The 18,873-nt window shown below is 37.8% G+C and overlaps 1 protein-coding gene across 3 annotated transcripts in view; it reads right to left on the bottom strand.

The window, feature by feature from the left end:
- LOC126466965 (uncharacterized) overlaps positions 1–12,256 on the bottom strand; it is a 115,537-nt gene extending 103,281 nt beyond the window's left edge. The window contains exons 1-2 of one of the 3 annotated variants that reach the window (XM_050096426.1): positions 12,153–12,229; positions 3,955–4,014 (exon numbers count right to left, since the gene is read on the bottom strand). The gene's annotated coding sequence lies outside the window, so the exon portion shown is untranslated. Of the gene's footprint in view, positions 1–3,954; positions 4,015–11,259; positions 11,280–12,152 lie in introns of those variants that run through there. The other 2 variants (XM_050096425.1, XM_050096428.1) reach the window with 2 other exon arrangements.
- Positions 12,257–18,873: the final 6,617 nt, after the last annotated feature.

An 18,873-nucleotide genomic window follows, 5' to 3' on the forward strand; every position in this document is an offset into this window, starting at 1 on the left:
TGGCAGTACTGGTATGTTACTGTAGTGTAGTGCACTCTGGCGAGATATTTGCAAACTTATTCTAAATGTAGATAAAATAGCCAATGGCTGAAACAAAACAACTATGTAAAACATTATCAAAACAATAATACTAAACGTCGATTAATGGCGCATCGAAGCGTAGTAGAGATGTGCAGAGACAGAGATTGGATAGCGAAGTTTCGGCCACTCTACATTCCTTTATTACATAGATAGTGAAACCTGAAAAATGTGTGGTGGTTGGTATGACACCCTTAGGCTGCAAGCTCTGAGCCTTCGGGTCGCCCATAAAGAGCAGTACTATGTAGAAGCCATGCCCCCAAACCGCTACTACATGCAGCTTACAGATGTTCCAAGGCGCAGCCTAAACACTACTAACCGTTCGGAAAACATCTGTCGATACAAACAGTTCCAAAAACGTTGACCGCCGTTATTTTAATCGGAATGGGAAATATGCGAAATTCGTCCTGATAATTTAAATTATGTAATACTTCTTGCAAAATTTACTTTAGCATATATTTTGGGGCGGCTCCGCCTCAGAGCCTTCAATTACGAGCCGCGCCTGATCTGGACTGAGGATGAGGACACCCTACCCCATGTTTCTCCGGAACCTCAATCCTTTTTAACCCATTTGCTTAACTGGTCCTCCTCAAGCCAACAAGCCATCTTCTTCAACACTGACCACCTCAAGGATAGCTACATCAGTACCTCCAGACATACCCGACCTAAAAACCACCAGCAATACCTCAACTGTGACAGCTGCCACCCATTCCATACCAAGAAGTCCCTTCCATACAACCTTGTCACCTATGGTCGCACCCCATTCTTTTTCCCCTTCTCTAATTCTCTCCTTTTCTGTCTCCACAAACTCCTCCAACCCCCCTCCCCCTCCCTCCAAACCCAAAAAATACCTCGACTTCACCTAGCAGTCCTAACCTGCTCCCACTAAGTCCCTGTATGCTCCCATAGGCAGCATTACACCTTCCTCCACCCCTACTCTGCTATTCCTCCCCCTTCCTGCCTCATACCTACGCCTTAGCCCCATCGCCCATGTCGGATTGCTGCTCCCATCAGGCACAGTTGCTGTCTGTGGTCTGGTCACAGCATCCAGAGACTGTGGTCATGTGTGTGTGAGTTGTGTTTGTGTGGATGTGTGCATGTTTTCTAGTTCAGAAGAAAGCCTTTTAGCTGAAAGCTTGAATGTACAGCAGTCTCTTCACTGCACCTGTCTGCGACTCAACATCTTCTCTGTATGATGGGTAGTGATGTATCCTCTGCATAATGTTATTGATTGTTACGCAGATATTTTGGTCATGTTAGGTTTAGATAACAAGTATCAGTATAAGTTGTGGGTTTTTGGTATTGTGGATTTCGTTCGAGCTATATAGGTCAAGTGAAATTTCTGACGCCAGAACTTTTTCATTTTGAGTTTGTTGACTGCTGAGGACTGAGTTTGCTTGACTTTTACATCAGTATTTGTTTTGGAATGTCTTTATCGGAATTGTTACACATTTCGTTTGTCCTGCCTCTGCCTTGCCACAATCTAAATGTCTATCCTATTCCTACTCCATATACAGCGATGAAATTTATATGACTGAAAACCTAATGGGTAGAGTTTCACGCTGAGATGCAACATGGCTTCTTTATAAGAATTTTCACTGAGTGACCCTGAATATCTTAATCACCCTACCTCCAATGTTTTTGGAAAGAATTGTTGCTTTAGTAAGTTACTATAAACACAGTCAATATCAAAGTGACACACCAAAGACATAATATCCAAAAAAATGATTTCACCTTCATCACTAACAGTAAAAAAATACAGTAAGCAGCTATGTATCCAGTTTTACCGTCCTTCAGACTGTAGTTCACTATACACTAATTTTACACTATAGTCACTCAGGGCAGGGCATTTCTGTTAATTATAATTTCCATTGTTAATTATTATAGAAAATATTGTTTCACAACTATTTGTCTTGAGTTTTATTTCACACCTTAGTCAAACAAATGTCATAAAACCCAATATTTGTATAAAACTTCTTGCAATCAGCCTCAACCATGGGGCCACTTGTTAGTTTCAATTTGACCACACACTGGAACTGACTCTCAAGTAGCACAATCAAACATTCAAAATCTTGTCACATTTGACTCTGCACACTCAAAGGTTGACAACAGCGTCATTATTGGTTTGACCAATTGGTGAACATTTCTTGCTGTGAACAGCCCTAGACACTTTCATTTCAACATTTGTTATGTGTAGTCCTGTTTTTCCAGCATAATGCTTACATGCACGCCCTTATTGTCCAAGTGTGACAAGATTGACCGATTACCTTTATTAAAAAGAGATAGTCAAAGAAGCCACAAAAAATAAACAGCAAACTTTGTGATTGTTTACTTCAACAAGACTGTCAAGAAATTAAAAAAAAAAAAAAAATTCAGATGCATATGTCTTACTCACCCACGATCAATCACCAAACTCAGTGGTACCCTATCCAGCAACAGAGAGGTGGCACATATTATATACCAATTGAAAAATAAAAAATCAACTGGTCCAGATGAAATCCCAGCCTTTGTCTTTAATGAATGTATAAATACCATAAAAACTCCACTGACAAAAATAATCAATGAAGCATTCTCATCCGGCTGTTTTTCCAAGTACCTAAACCAAGCAAAAGTAATACCCATATTTAATAGTGGTTATGTGGAAAATGTAGACAACTACAGACCAATCTCTTAACTAATCACCATTTTCAAAATTATTGAAAAACTAATGAAAAACAGATTAATGAAGTACCTAAACAAATTTAAACTTCTTTGCAATAAAGAACAAGATTTCAGGCACAGAAGAATTACAGAATCTGCTTTTGGACAGTTTACAAAACTCATTCTTGAGGCACTAGACAAAGGTGGTCATGTGAATGGAATTTTCTTGGACTTATCAAAGCCATTCAACGCAGCTGAGTACAGAATATTATTGCATAAATTAGAGTTTCTAGGAATAAGACTGATTGACTGATTGATTGATTGAGAGGGATTATGGGACCAAACAGTGAGGTCATCAGTCCCACGATTCCGAAGTTAGTCACAGAAGAAAGAGGGTCCACTAAAAGTGGATGGATCCAGTCAGGAGAGTCAAATTATAAAATAATGAACATTAAACACAAACAGTAAAAGGCATAAAAGGTGAGACCAAACCTAAAAGCTGGAAAAACGGTAGGAATAAGGTGTGGCTAAGAAGTGATGTTAGTCATACGTAGAAAACTGGGTGCAATGAATTGAGATCTAATGTACTTCAAAGAATTTCCAGGGATTTCTAGTAAAACAGCAACCAGATTAAAAAATATATTAATATAGGTGTCCCACAGGGAGCGTATTGGGCCCAAACCTTTTTCTTATTTATATCAATTATTTCTCACAGAGTGTCAGATATGGAGAAATTGTTTGCTGATGACAGTAACATAGTGATCAGAGCTAAAACTCCAACACAGGTGAAAGAAAAGGCTAATGCAGTCCTCAAACAATGGGTCACTGAAAAACAAAGTAACTTTAGAATTAAAGAAAACTAATAGCTTTACTTCCAACTAAACAGAAAACGCAATGATGCTAGATTAAAAATTAATGATGATGTATTAGAATTGGGGTTAAATGTAGATTGTCAGCCGTAATGGACAGAGCACATAAAATATTTGGCAAAGAGACTATCCACAGTATGTTATGCTTTGCGAATTCTTGCACCATAGTGACATATTTTGGATACATACATTCAGTCCTCAGTGTGAACTTTCAGACTGTCTTCAAGGTATGGAAAAGGGCTGTATGAATAGTTACAAATGGTAGCAATAGGACCCATTGTACCAATTAATTCTAAAAGCTAGCAATTCTGATTGTCCCAGGTGAATATTTTTTCCACACTGTAATGTACACAAAGAGTATACTCACCCTTGTATTACAAACAGCTCAAAACACGACCATGAAACTAAATCCAGTCGCTACTTATACCTAAACAGGAAAAGCAAGTCATAAAAACACAATAATACACTACATAACAGCCTAAAACTGTGCAACAGGCTACCACAAGAAATTAAAGATGTAAATGAATTTTATATCTTCAACCAAAGGCTAAAAATTTATTTATTACGTAAAATCTATTACACTGTATGTGAATATTTAAAATAATTATAGACAGCTACTTAATATTCATGAATACCCCATGTATTAAGCAACAATAGTCCACTCAATGAAGAAAAATTGGAGGAAAAATTGTGCAGTCACAAATCTTTGCACAGTGTTTGGAGGAAGTGTCATACTAAAAATTCAGTGAGATGTGAGTGTTGGGGTGGGGGAAGTCAGAAGGTGACTTCTTCATGTTTTTCACGAATAACCCAAAAACCGCGAAAATGTTTCCCAGTACAAAATTAAAGTACATTAAATTTACTTCAAAAGTGAGCCTATTCGTTTTTTTCTGTAGGACTAGTAGTTCCTGCGTTCAGGCGATGGAAAAATCGCAGTTATTAAAAAAGTTGTTCTAACGGTATAAAATTAATGTTTATCTTTAAATTAGTAGGCTAAAAACAAATATCAAATGTGCATACCACATATAAGTGTGGCAGAGCTGTAGTAAGGTATAAACTGTGTTCCGAGGATATAACAGGGTAGATGGGGGAGGTGAGTGGGGTAGAAGCCTGAGGGAAGATGTGTCATGGTGTTGTGTTCATGCTCTTCCCTCCTTCATAGATCTGGACACTGAAGGTCAAGCAGGTGATTCCCCACTCTATCTACTCCACTACATCACAAGAAGCAACTACAGCATGTTCTGTGAATCACTGGCCATGCAGTGCACAGGCATGCTGGGCAAGTGTTTTTTTTACTCAAAACATGTTAACAGTACATGGAACGCAGATTTGAGTTCCTAACAACAACAATGCAGGTAATGCATATGGACAGAATCTACATAAATCTCTGCACGCAGTTCTACATTTCTAGAGGGGAAATTGATTCTTAGTTATCCTGTGCACCAGGGGCAGTGTTCTTCCGATAAAGAGAACTTCCTCAACCATGAGCACTACTCGTTTTTCAGTTTACAGACGAACTATAGCGCCCCAGCATTTCCAGTCCAGTTCTCTTATGTGAGTAGACAAAATAATTTCACTTAGCTCGCATATATCTAGTGGAATTATTTTCAGTTTATTACGGGAATACCTATTTGCTGTTGCTAAATGAGCTACTATGTAAAAAAGCTCAACAGCTGGAGCTGTCGAGTGTCTACTACAATGCAGAGAATTTTCCAATTGTAGCAAGCCATCAATATGTGCCCAATAATGTCAATTACATTGTCACCCAATATCACTGTCTAGAATACTTTTCACAGCAAATGCATCATCCAGCCTCATCAGCTCTCCCAAAATCTGAAGAGGCCCAGAGGCTTAAATTGTCTCCCTCTGCAACAGAAGTAGGTCTTCTAAGTGTTATCTAATGTCAGAATTTCCAACATAAGCCAAGCAATGCATTACAGCAGATTACTGTTCTAGACTTGAACATGATCAGTCCCATTCGATCAGACATATTCACGCCCATCTTAGACGATACACTATGGATGTGTGGTAAGTGGCTCCACTCATTTCAGTACACTCGACAAGTGCCAGTAATTCCTGAATGGAAAAGATTTATGCAGTCTACCAGTTACACAACTGATGGTGAGAGAAGTGTAGTAACTTTTTGGTCATTCTCTAACTTACTAACATATGACTACAACATAATTACATAGCTTCACAATATGCTGCCAATGATGCACAACAGCGAAGTGTCACATTTACCAATGTAATCCCTTTACCACCAACACTTTCAAAGGTTACTGTCAGCACCACACTTATGGATGACTAAGAATCATTTTTCCTTCTAGCAGTGTAGAACTGTGTGCAGAGATTTACACAGATTCTGTCATTTTGCATTACCCGTCTTAGTGTTATTAGTTATCAAATCTACATTCCATGTAATGTCCATGCATTTTAAGCAAAATAAACACTCCCTGGGTATGTCTGCACACTGCTTGGCCAATGATTCATAAAGTATTCTTTGGAGAGCCTGTATCACTTCATGAAATACGCTGTAGTTGCTTCTTGTGATGTAGTGTGGTAGGTGGAGTGGAGAATCACAGCCGGCCGGAGTGGCCGAGTTGTTCTAGGCGCTACAGTCTGGAACCGCGCGACCGCTACAGTCGCAGGTTCGAATCCTGCCTCGGGCATAGATGTGTGTGATGTCCTTAGGTTAGTTAGGTTTAAGTAGTTCTAAGTTCTAGGGGACTGATGACCTAAGAAGTTAAGTCCCATAGTGCTCAGAGCCATTTGAACTTTTTGGAGAATCTCCTGCTTGACCTTCAGTTAGCAGGATTATGAAGAAGGGAACTGCACGAACACAATCTGGTGACCTACCTTCCCTCGCACTTCCAACCCACATCCCCCCTCCCCCCTACCTTGCTACACCCTGGAACACAATTTATCCTTCAATATGGCTCTACTGCATTTTTGGTGTTGTACACACATTTCATATTTGTTTCTAACCCACTTAATTTAAAGATATACATTACTTTTATACTGTCAGAATGATATTTTTAATAATTGCAATTTTTATATCTCCTGAATGTGGAAACTAGGGAAAAACTGAATAGGGTTTATTTTGTAGAAAATTGAATGTAGTCTGATTTTGTATAAGTAAACATTTTTGCTAGGAACTACAATTTTTGAGTATTTGAGAATAATATGTATAAAACAAGTTACGTTTAAACCCAACCCCATCCCAATGATCACACCACACTAGATTTTTAGTATGTTGTTTGTGTCACTCCCTCCTAGTAATGTGCAAAAATTTGTGACTACTCCTCGATCTCTACCCCCCCACCCCACCCACCAAACCAACATTTTTTGGTCTTCTTTCACTGGGCTGTATGGCATAATTATAAATATTCTAAGGCTAATTATAAGAAGTGTCAAAATTGCAAGAATCCATGAATGTTTATTTAATAAGGAACATTGTACCAACAATTAGATGACATCCATACAGCTTGTACTGCTCTAGGATGACTGAATAATCATATCAGTCTACCTATCTGAACTGTTAAGTATGAATGGCATTGACAAAATTACACATAGGTACACTGATCAGCCAGAACATTATGATGACTGACCTACTACTGATATAACTCGTCCAGGTGATAGTGCCGTTACCTGAAAAGGAATGACAGCTAGTCAGGTGCATGCATGGTTCATACAGTATCCCTGAGCATGCTGTCTGTGTGTAGAATTGGAATGGCACACGATCTATCTGAGTTTGAACAAGGTGAGATTGTGATGTCGGACGTTGTAGGCTGGGCAGACTGGTAACACAGGATAGGGAGTGAAATGTACTGTCACTTATACCAGACTTTAATGCTAGGCAGAATAAAAGTGTGTCTGAACACACAGTGCACTGAACACTCCTACTGATGGGTCTTCGCAACTGGTGACCCACACATGTGCCAATGTTCACCCCTCGACCGAAATGGACACATCACCATTGGCACTGCACGTTGGCACTGTGGCATGGTCTGATGAATCCTGACACCTTCATCATCATGCCAATGGGAGAGCATGAATCTGTCGTCTTCCAGGGCAACAGCTCCTTGACACCTGTCCTGCACGATAAGAGACAAGCTGGTGGCAGTTCCATTGTGCTCTAGGGAACATTCATGTGGGCATCAATGGGTTCATTGGAGCTCATGCAAGCCACCACGATGGCCACGGTGTTTTGTATACTGGTTGCAGACCACTTACACCTCTTCACAACAATCATGTCTCATGATGAAACTGGCATTTATAAACAAGATAATGCAGCATGTCACAAGTCCAGGAGAGTGATTGGAATGATTTGAGGAACACACCACTGTGTTCCAATTGATGTGCTGGCCCCCAACTTGCCAGATCTGAATCCAATAAAACACATCCAGGATGCGATTGAGTGTTGCATCAAAGCTAATCACAACTTCCTGGAATTTATGGGGATTAGGTGACTTATGTGTGCAGATATGGAGCCGACTCCCTCCAAAGCCTTGCTTCCATGACACAACATGTCGCTGTTGTTATCTGTGCAAAAGGTAGACATACCGGATATTACGTAGGTGGTCATAGTGTTCTGGATGATCAGTGTAAGTGATGGCTAACTACAGGTAGATTAGTTTTAGAGATGATAACAACAGCAACAGATGATTTCACTGAAATGCTTACATAAAGTTTAGGGTAAAAGTTACGCATTGGATCTCCCTTCTATTTTCAATATGGCATGAACGTAAACATCAGGCTTCACTACAGGTCAAATAGTTACCACAACCAGATTGTCTGCTTTCACTTTCATTGGCTTCACCAACACACAAACAAATTGACAACTTCCAACCTAACCTAGACATTCGGCAGTGCTACAGCTCAGTGTCACCACAACAAAGATTTCAGGGGCAGTCCAATACATGACTTTGGCCCAAGTTTACAACAGCTCCCACCACACTCACTTATCACACAGCAACAATCATGCCTCTTTAAATTCACTAAAGAAAAAATAAATGAATATTTTGTTTCTTGAGATTTTGCAGAGTTTCTCCATCATCCATGACAAGGAACACAGATTCTATTGGAATAATTCTTGGGTTAAAATTCAACCATTTGTAGCTTACTACAGAGATTCAAATGCTAATGCAATACCCCTTGTGTAATATGTGGAAATATCTGTCTCCAGCAAGATACAAGGTGTGTACATTCTTACCTGCACAATTTCTTAAAACACCATTTTCCGAACCCCAAAGCATATTTATCACATTTTGGATGGATATGCTGCCCAATACAAAAAGAGAAAGAATTTCATGAATGTGTCCCACCAACAGGAAGATTCTGATGTTATATTGGAACGTTATTTTTTTTGCTACTGTGCATGGTAAAGGACCATGTGATGAGGTTGTAGGGGCTAAAGAGGTCAGTAACACTTTTCACGTGACTTCTTGAAAATCATATTTTGACATCACAACAGTTGTTTCAGAGCTGATTCCCACTATACATTGGCTTCCCCTTATGATGAAGACAATACCAAGCTGAAACTGTTTCACGAATACAAGGATGATCCCACGTCTCTATTAGCTTCAGTGTGTAACACTTGTTGACAGAAATGGCTATAACAAAGATAACGACCTATTCTACTTCGTCAGTGGACAGTGAAGAGTCAGAGACTGCTAAAGTGAATAAAATGCTGCTAGCAGATTTACATGTATTTGTTGCCTGAATGCATTACAGTCATTCGTGGTTGGCCTTATAATCTTGTGAAAAAAAATGAGGTAAAGTCCAGCTTGTTGTATCCACACAGACCATCTCCAACATTTGTGTTTACTGCCAGAGCAGACATTTGTATTATCAAAAGATGTGACATTCTCACTAGCCGGTGACACCAATGGGAATGTTATACTGTCCACACAAATTAAGTTGACAGTCAGTGCAGTGGCTGATAGGTGTAACCATAAGTGGAGAATGCCTTTACAGTATCTCCTATCAGCCACTGCATGGTGAAAACCAAACATAAGTCCTGGCAGAGCTTATTACAAAATATTATAGTCTTCTGTTAATTTATTCTGTGCCCTTGCCAAAACATTTGATTGTACAGCACAAAAAATTCTATTTGTTAAACCAATGGAAGGGTCCGATTCCGCCCACCTGCTTTGACTCTTGACATAACTGTGGTGTGTTGTGTCATATCACTGAGGCACAGTGTGATCTAAATGGTCTGTGTTTGCAAAGGGTGTGTTAGAGTAAGCGTTTGTGCACTCCAGTGTGGGATGTTCATGTTTCTAAATTGTGACAGGGTGCATTGGACTTAGTACTGTGTGTTACTCGATATTGTGGGAGTTATTTGCTGCCTTGGCAGTGTGTTATTTTAGTATTGTTAGTTACTAGCAAGTGATTTATTTTTGATTTTGTAACTGTCAGTTCGAGTTGTTAATAGTCTGAAAACCATATTTTAGGATTTCTGTTGGTGCTATGTATGATGTAACAACGAAATTTAATTGGTTGGTTGCTGCTATTGGCAACAATATGGCGTATACAATCAAAGTTCTACAGTTATATGACCAGTTGGTGGAATGTATTAAGTGTCAGCAGTGCATGGAAATTATGGATCTGAGCCATGTCTCTGTCACTCAAACTAGGGATGAGTGTATGCGGTATTGTTTGGAGTGGGTTTCAGTATTTGTTATTTCACGTTGTGGGGTTTGTGAGGATGGGGGGGGGGGGGGGAGTGGAGGGAGGAGGAGGTGCCTGGTATCGGTACGTTCTTTGAGCTATAAAGGTAAAATGAAATATTCGATTTTCTGTTAGTTTTTGAATGACACTATTCTTATTGTTCTATATTAAGCTCGTCCCTGCCAAAAGCCCTCTACTTTCTGCCCGTCAGTTTCGTATTATTGCTGGAGTGAAATATTTCGCGCGGTTTATGTCTTTGTTCCTCGGTGGTGTTAGTGTATTGATTGTTGCCATATCGTATACGCTGGGTATATGGGTGTCCGCCATCCTGATGACGTCACGGGTTAAAGCAGACAGGCCGAACTGCGCACTTTTGTACTGCAATATTAATGGCACCGTTCTACTGCATGGATAATCTTATCCTCATAAAAGAAAATGATGGGCGTCACACTTTGGGAAATTTATATTGCAGCATGTCAAACCACAATTACGTTTACGGAACTCTACTGAAACAATAAAAAGGACGGAAAATAAATGTTAAGTTTCACCTAAACAACAGTATCCGAACACAAGAAAATAACAGACTGGTTGCTGGAGGTAATCGCGTATGACCTGCTTCAGGAATCATCCCAGTACTACGTTTAAGTGATCTGGGGTAATAATCCGAAACAAAAGTTGGGGATACACCTTCCAAATACGACTGCAGACCTGAACAACATTTTTCGACGTCGATGAAGAAACGTGCAATTTAGGAAATGCAGTTAGTTAAGAAGAGGGTGTTGGATGACGATATTCATTGGTAATCCGAAACGTTTAAGCATCTCGCCATAACCCATCGACACATTTTCTTCTACTCAGATTATATTATCTCCTAGGGAAAAAACGATTATCTCATAGTTAATTTTCAAACATCCAGAAGTGGTTCCTCTACAATAGTTCTCCAGCTCTGGAAAGACTTCATTACAATCTGGCTAACAGAAAAATTACGTAAAGAACTTACTTTTGAGAAGCAATTCAATGAGATTATATAGTTTATAACTACAGCAAAATTTTCACTGTCGCATACACGTAATTTAAGCACGGCACTTCTTCACAGCTTCGTACCGCGTGTGGGGTTAGTGTATTGATTGTTGCCATACCGCATGCGCTGGGAATATGGGTGTCCGCCATCTTGATGACGTCACGGGTTAAAGCAGACAGGACGAACTGCGCACATCCGTATTGCAGTATTAATGGCACCATTCTACTGCATGGATAATCTTATCCTCATAAAAGAAAATGATGGGCGACACACTTTGGGAAATTTATATTGCAGCATGTCAAACCACAATTACGTTTACGAAACTCTACTGAAACAATAAAGAGGACCGAAAATAAAATGTTAAGTTTCACCTACACAACAGTATCCGAACACAAGAAAATAACAGACTGGTTGCTGGAGGTAATCGCGTATGACCTGCTTCAGGAATTATACTAGTACTACGTTTAAGTGATCTGGAGTAATAATCCGAAACAAACTTTGCGGATACACCTTCCAAATACGACTGCATACCTGAACAACATTTTTCGACGTCGATGAAGAAACGTGCAAATTAGGAAATGCAGTTAGTTAAGAAGAAGGTGGTGGATGACGATATTCATTGGTAATCCTTCGGTAAAACGATATGACTTGACAACATACGTTTGCGTGTTCACAAGCAAGTAACCAAGCATCTCGCCATAAACCATCGACACATTTTCTTCTATTCAGATTATATTATCTCCTAGCGAAAAAACAACTATCTCATAGTTAATTTTCAAACATGCAGAAGTGGTTCCACTATAATAGTTCTACAGCTCTGGAAAGACTTTATTACAATCTGACAAACAGGAAAAATTACGTAAGGAACTTACTTATGTAAAGCAATTCAATGAGATGAAATAGTTTATAACAACAGCAAAATTTTCACTGTCGCATACACATAATTTAAGCATGGCACTTCTTCGCAGCTTCGTACCGGGTGTCATTAAAATATATCGATAGTCGATATACGTTCCGAAGTGATGGAACTTTCGACGGATTTTCGATATAAACATCAGTGAGAGATTGACGGTAACAAATTGTTTGTGGCAAGCGCGATTTTTTTCTTTTTTTTAATAAATTTAAGTGTATTCTAAACTTTTGGAGAACATATTTTGTCATTAATGCTTAATTTTTTTCAATTAATCCTTTTGTGTCCATGCCACAATTCACTTCTTAAAGTGCTCGAAATTGTTATTGGACTAAGTTAATAAATTGCATCAGTGAGACTAATTAAGTAATTAATATTGGTCGCTTGGGAAAGAAGTGGAACAATATAAACAGATGTAACCTGAGATGGCTAAAGTTAGTCCCATGAATACAACAGCAAAATGAAGTTATTTAGAAATATTTTTTTAAAAAAACTAGTAAAACCTTATGAAATGCATTTTTGGGAGCTGCAGTACTTAATAGCAGTTCCTTTATTACTGGATCATACACAAACGATTTTGTGATGATTTAATCGTATGCTCAGATGCATACATCTATGAAAAAGGTAACTGATTTAGAACGTATAATAATCGTAAAAAAAATTTAAATCATTTCTATCATGTGTCGAAGCTGTGGATGCCCAAACCGTAAAATCAAAGTGAAGTTCCTCTAATTGAAAATTTCAGTATGTCAATATTATGGTGTGAAAATCATGATAAGAAAATAAAAATTTAGATCTTCAGTTAGCTTAACTGTACAGTTACAGTGTTCTGATCTTGAAATTGAGGTCAATGAAATGGATCAAATTCTCAAAGCCACACAAAATTGCAAATTTAACTCGAATCTTAGTTAGTAGTATATTGACGAGAGTTCTGGGCCAAAAAGCATTTTGTAGTAAAAATTCCAGGTTGCAATTGCAGTATATACCAATCTAATTCTATATAAATACAACCAAAACAAAATGAACAACAGAACTAAGCTATTTAAAAAAGCTTAAGGAAATTTTAATTTAATTAAAGGATAAATACAAAAATTTAAAAACTTATTTAAATTCAATAACATGAAAAGGTCTATCTTTATTTGTTTTATTTTACCACAATAAATAAATTCTAATCCTATAATTTTATCTAATTTATCGTCACAATTTGAAAAGATTTTAATATTACGATCTGAAAGAGTAATAATAAATTTATCTTCTAAAAGTAATAAAACTTTTTCTCCAAATGTAGTTGGTAAAATTTCTGCTTTTGAAACATGTTTTATATTTGTTCAAGTGCTGATAATTTAGCTCTAATGGTTAAGTTTAGTTAATAATTATTCAATGCTACCATTTGAGTGATTTTCTATTTATATAGAAAAAAATAATAAATATAAATTCCAAATGTTTTCGTTTCAGGAATGTTTTAATTTTTGAAAAACTAAAGTTTTCTGTTTTTATCTTCTCTAGTTTTCTAAAATATTTCAAAATGAAATGAAAACAAGTAGTTAAAAGTTCTTTAATTTTTCTAATATTACATAATTATAAATTTTCTTTTTACTGTACATACTAACATATGCAGTTGTATCATTTGGGATATTTCCCTTAAAGGACGCAAATACTTTCATTGTTGTTTTTGAGTAATTAAAACATTCATTCTTCTAGACATATGAAATACATAAATAAGATCATTTTGAATAAAACAGAGTTTGGAAAGCAACAAAAGTAAAGTAAGGCATATGAAATACTGCAGAATTATAACAATTAGTAATATCTGGTTCGAAATTTCATTTTCCCTGTTAACCAGCAAATTCGATTGTTTGTAGTTTGAAAAAAGAACTGGAAGTTTTGGATTTTGGAGTCTTTCTTGTTCTAATTCAGGTGAATATTCTGATTCATATTTAACAACAGAAACAAGAATTTCCACACTTTTTATAACAATTTTACCTTCTTTTGGAAGTGTAGAATCATCATTCTCAGTAGTCCGACTTTTCTTGATTCTTTTGTCGAACTCCAAGTTAAATCACCTCCAAAAACAATTTCTTTATAATCTTTAAAATATCCACCAAACAATTCTAAAAGATAAATTATTTCATTCTGTTTAGTTTTACTTTAATAAGAGTTGAATAAGAAATAAAATGATGTTCAATTCTAGTTAAAATATTATTTCCTTTTTTAATTTTAATAATACCACACAATTTTAAAACATAATTATCAATTAGTTTAATATTTGATTAACCATCTTATAAAGTAGTGTACTATTAGGGCGAATCCAACCATCACCAATCTTAATATTAATTTCTGTTTCCATGTTAGGAAGATTTAAATTATTTTTTTCTTTTCTCAATAATGGTAAACGAGTGAAGTTGACAACTTTCGACCCATGATGGAATGGTGTTGTCCTGTGTGACATCACTATGGTGCAATGTTTTTGAGTTGGTCATGTTTGTAGATGACGTGTTGTTGTATATTACAGTGCCTCCTGCTGGTGTGTGCTACGTGTGGAGTTTAGCATGTGCTATGGGGTTCATCTGAGTCTTGGTTATCACTGTGGTAACATCGGCTTATTTGAGTCTAGGTAGTCAGTGCAATAATGTGGATTTGGAAGTGATTGGTTTGTTTTCAGTGAGTTATTATATGTTTCTCTCTCTCTCTTTACCAGCATTTCATTACATGGCACTCCGGGTGGTAACGTGTTGTTGATAATAAAGTTTCTGCAACCTCTGAGGATTAATAGCACAATATCTTAGGTGCCATGCCTGTGGGCAGTGCATGAAGTTGACAAGAGATCTGGCACCTTAGACCAGAGAGCTATACAGACGGCATTGTCAGCGTAACATTATCTGTCATTCAGTATGTTATGTTACATCTAGGTTGACCATAAGAGGGATTCTTTTGCGTACATATTACTTTTGTTATAGGTGCATGAGACAGAGGGGAGTGTTAGAACCGTTTTAGTTGGTTTTGTTTTTGTTGAGATGTTTTCAAAGTATGTAAAGTGTAGGGGGAAGTTGTGTGTGCCAGGGGTCATTGTTAAAATTGATGGGTCGCAGTTCAGTAAGAGAAAGCATGGAAGGGGTGGTTATCAGTTTCGTTTGTGGGTGTGGGAGGGAGTTGTTATTTCGGGAGGTGGGTATGCTGATTGTGTTTTTAGGGTTTTGTGGAGTCATAGTAGCAGGGAACTTGCGAGGTTCACTAAGAGGGGTAGAATTGTTACTTCAGACACATTTTCATTGCATAGGGGTTAGAGAAAGAGGAGCTATGAACACTTAGCAGTTGACCATAGTATTCAATTTAAAGACAATGACGTTGGAGGCTTGACTTAATACATAGAGGGGGTTTGGGGTGCAATTAAATATGTTTTAGTGCGTGAAAAGTGGTGCTCCTCCAACCTGCAATGAGAATGTATGGGCTGAGTGTGTTGATTTGAGGGGCTTTTTGTGTGTATTTGTGGGGAGTGGAGGGAGATTGTGGGTATTGTTTGTGGGGTTGATGGCGCAAGTTATGGTTTGGGGAGGGGGGGTTGTTTAGAGGTTATTTAGGAAAGGATCAATTTATTTGCTTTTTTAAAGGTGTGATTGATTTTTATTTTCATTTGTTCTTTTATTTTGTTGCTTTTGTTTCTGGGGAGCGGTAACAGCTGGTTTTGTGTTCATTTATAGGTGGGAGGCTGTGTGTGTTTCTGGAGAATTTGTGTGTATGTGTTTTCATAAATGTGACGTTCTGTCTGCTTTATAATTATGGTATTTCATTTATCATTTAACTGATCTCGTGAACATGGGGCTTTTTGGGTTTTTGAGTTCTTTGGGATTTTGGTTTTGGTGGTGTTTTGTGAGCTATGTAAGTGTGTAGTTTGTGGTTGTGGTTTTTTATTTGAAATTTCCGTTTCAGCTTTTAGGAGTTGTAGGCATTGGTTTATTGGTATCGAGGGCTTCATTTGAACTATATACAGTATGTTAAGGGAAATGTCCTACTCCACTTTTCATGGTTGGGGTTATTGCTTTTTTGGTATTGTGGGCTTCGTTTGAGCTGTACAGGTCGACTGAACTGTATGATTCAGATTTAATTTTAGTTTGTAGGGCTACATTATAAGTTGACCCCACCTTTTATCTTTTTGGAGGGTCAGGGTTCAGGATGTTGCTCAGATTATAAAAAATTCACATTTCTTCCATTTGCCATTGCAAAATAGATAGCTGACGTATAACTGATACGGAATAAATTTCAGCTTGGTTGCGAGAATAAATCGTCCATGTCCTGCTTCGGATATGATTCCAGCACTATGCTCAAGTGATTTGGGCAAATAATCCAGAATAAACGTTCAGACACATCTGCCGAATAGGGATGAAGGCCATAAACAACTATACAACACTGTATCACACCAAGGAAACTTGGAATTAAGAAAATTCAGTTAGTCAGTAAGTACCTGTGGGATAACAATATTTACAGGTAAACATTAGATGAACAAACAGAATACGAAGCTGTGTCTTCACAAGCAAGCAATGAGGCATCGCCACATATCGTCCTAATATCTTTTTGTATTCAGAGTCTCCTAGCAGAACAACAACTATTTCCAAGCTTAATAATTTTCATACAGCTACAAGTGTTCCTCAAGACTTAATTACTATCTGTCATTCATGAATCTCTCAATCAGAAAAAGCACGAAAGGAACTCACTTTTGTGAATAACTTTTGTGTAATAGCTTTCACTGTCACATGTACACAACATTAACACACCACCTTTTTTATAGAATTTCATGCATTCATTTCGCACTGCGATACAAAATATTGATAGGCAATACTTCTTTCGAACTGGAAGGACGTACGATGGATTATCGATCTAAAATCACGGTACACACGCAACGATATGTGTGCACATATCATACATGAATGGGCACAACATCAGTGCAGAGAGATTGTAGCAGATACACAGATATTAAATGTGGTGGAATCGGAGTTGATGGTTCAATCATAATTGCGCAAGTCCCATCTATGCATGAGGAAACGTTATCGACAGTCCCGGACATGGAACAAGTCCTGTCCCATATGCTAACTAGAAATGTCGAGGGTAAAGACTTTGGTCCAGGCCGTGTAGTGCACATCGTATGGTATTTGGCCGTTGTCACTGTGCGGGGCACCGGTTTTTATTAAGTTAGTTTTATTGCGAGAGCATTTATTTATTGTGCGCTTTTTGTAGTGATTTGTTGACTGAGCTTTTGCTTGTGTGCCGTGTTTGACAGCGTGAGCGTTTGTTCGTCGCCTTTTTTAGTGTGTTGCAGAGAAAGAATTTGCTTTTTCCTCGCCTTTTTGCAGTCCACTTATTTTACTGCGGTTGCTTGTACAAGGAGTGTTGTGTAGTTAAAGGTATTTAAAATGAGTGCATGTAAGTGTGAATTCTGTGTAAACGAATATAATTACCTGGAGACTCTGAGGCGGCATATTTACAAAGCGCACCCACAGCATCTGAACGATTTCGTACCTCATGTTAGAAATAATGAACCTCCATGTTCCTACCAGTGCCACAAAGGCGACAAGAGTTTTACTCACAAAAGATCTTTAAAACGCCACAAACAAAACATTCATGGCGTAACGCAGCAGGAGAAGAAGTTGTAGTGTGTTATGGGTACATTTGAAGCCGAGTTTTGGATCGATCATTTCCAATCTGCTTAGCAAATAGTATGAAATCTGGAGTTCTCTAATGAAGGAGAATTTTTGAAGTGGAAAGAGGAAATGGAATGCATTACACAATTCAGATTCCTCAAACACTATTGACTGCAGCTTGTATCCTGTGGCAATATGCCCAACACTTCCCTTTTTTTTTTTCATAGTAGATTTTGGATTAATGACCAAATTCGGATGTATTTGGATCACCACACAGCTTCTGGAGTGCTTTTTGCAGCCATTCTTCGAACATAGCAACTTCTCCCATATGCATTAATATTTTAACAAGCTTGTATACCTCTTTTCTGTTTTCCTTGTGAAGAATTTTACTCTTGGTGTTGTTCCTCCATGTTCTATCCACATGCCAAGTAAAGAAAAGTCTCATTTTAGGAGCTCCTATTATTCTGTTCCAAGCAATACTGTATGACTCCGACGGATCTGACATTAATACCTTGGGGAAAAACTGTCCAACCAGTGACTTTATATAGTTGAAAAATACAGGCAACACATCACTGTCAATTCTGTCACAAATGAGGAAAGTGCATGGAAATCCTTGCCTCGTATCATTATGATGTATCATGCAGCATAACTTGCTGTGACAGTGCGAGAGAGAGACAAAGATATTGTTTATTACTCTGTGGCGGTCAGCGCTCACATAATTATTCTTAGGATAGATAGTTTTTGTTTGTTCTTGTTAAGAGTAATTTTAGGGGATGAGAGCCATTCTTGTGATGTAAAAAATCGACGCCATTGCGAGTTTTTGATTCACATTGTAAAATATAAGTGCATATGGAAGGAAATCAGTTAATAGAACAATAAAATATTGTTCATTTCAAGAAGGTACGTCTTATTATACACCCAACGATGTACTGCTATTGTGATTTACTAATAAACACCAGCTGAGAACAGTTCCGACGGGAGCGTTCAGTTCTAGTGAAATAGTTCGATGTTTTCTTCGGAAAAGAAGTCACTTCATGGATCATTCGAATC

Source organism: Schistocerca serialis, chromosome 1 (assembly GCF_023864345.2).
Source record: "Schistocerca serialis cubense isolate TAMUIC-IGC-003099 chromosome 1, iqSchSeri2.2, whole genome shotgun sequence".
Lineage (NCBI taxonomy): Eukaryota > Metazoa > Arthropoda > Insecta > Orthoptera > Acrididae > Schistocerca > Schistocerca serialis.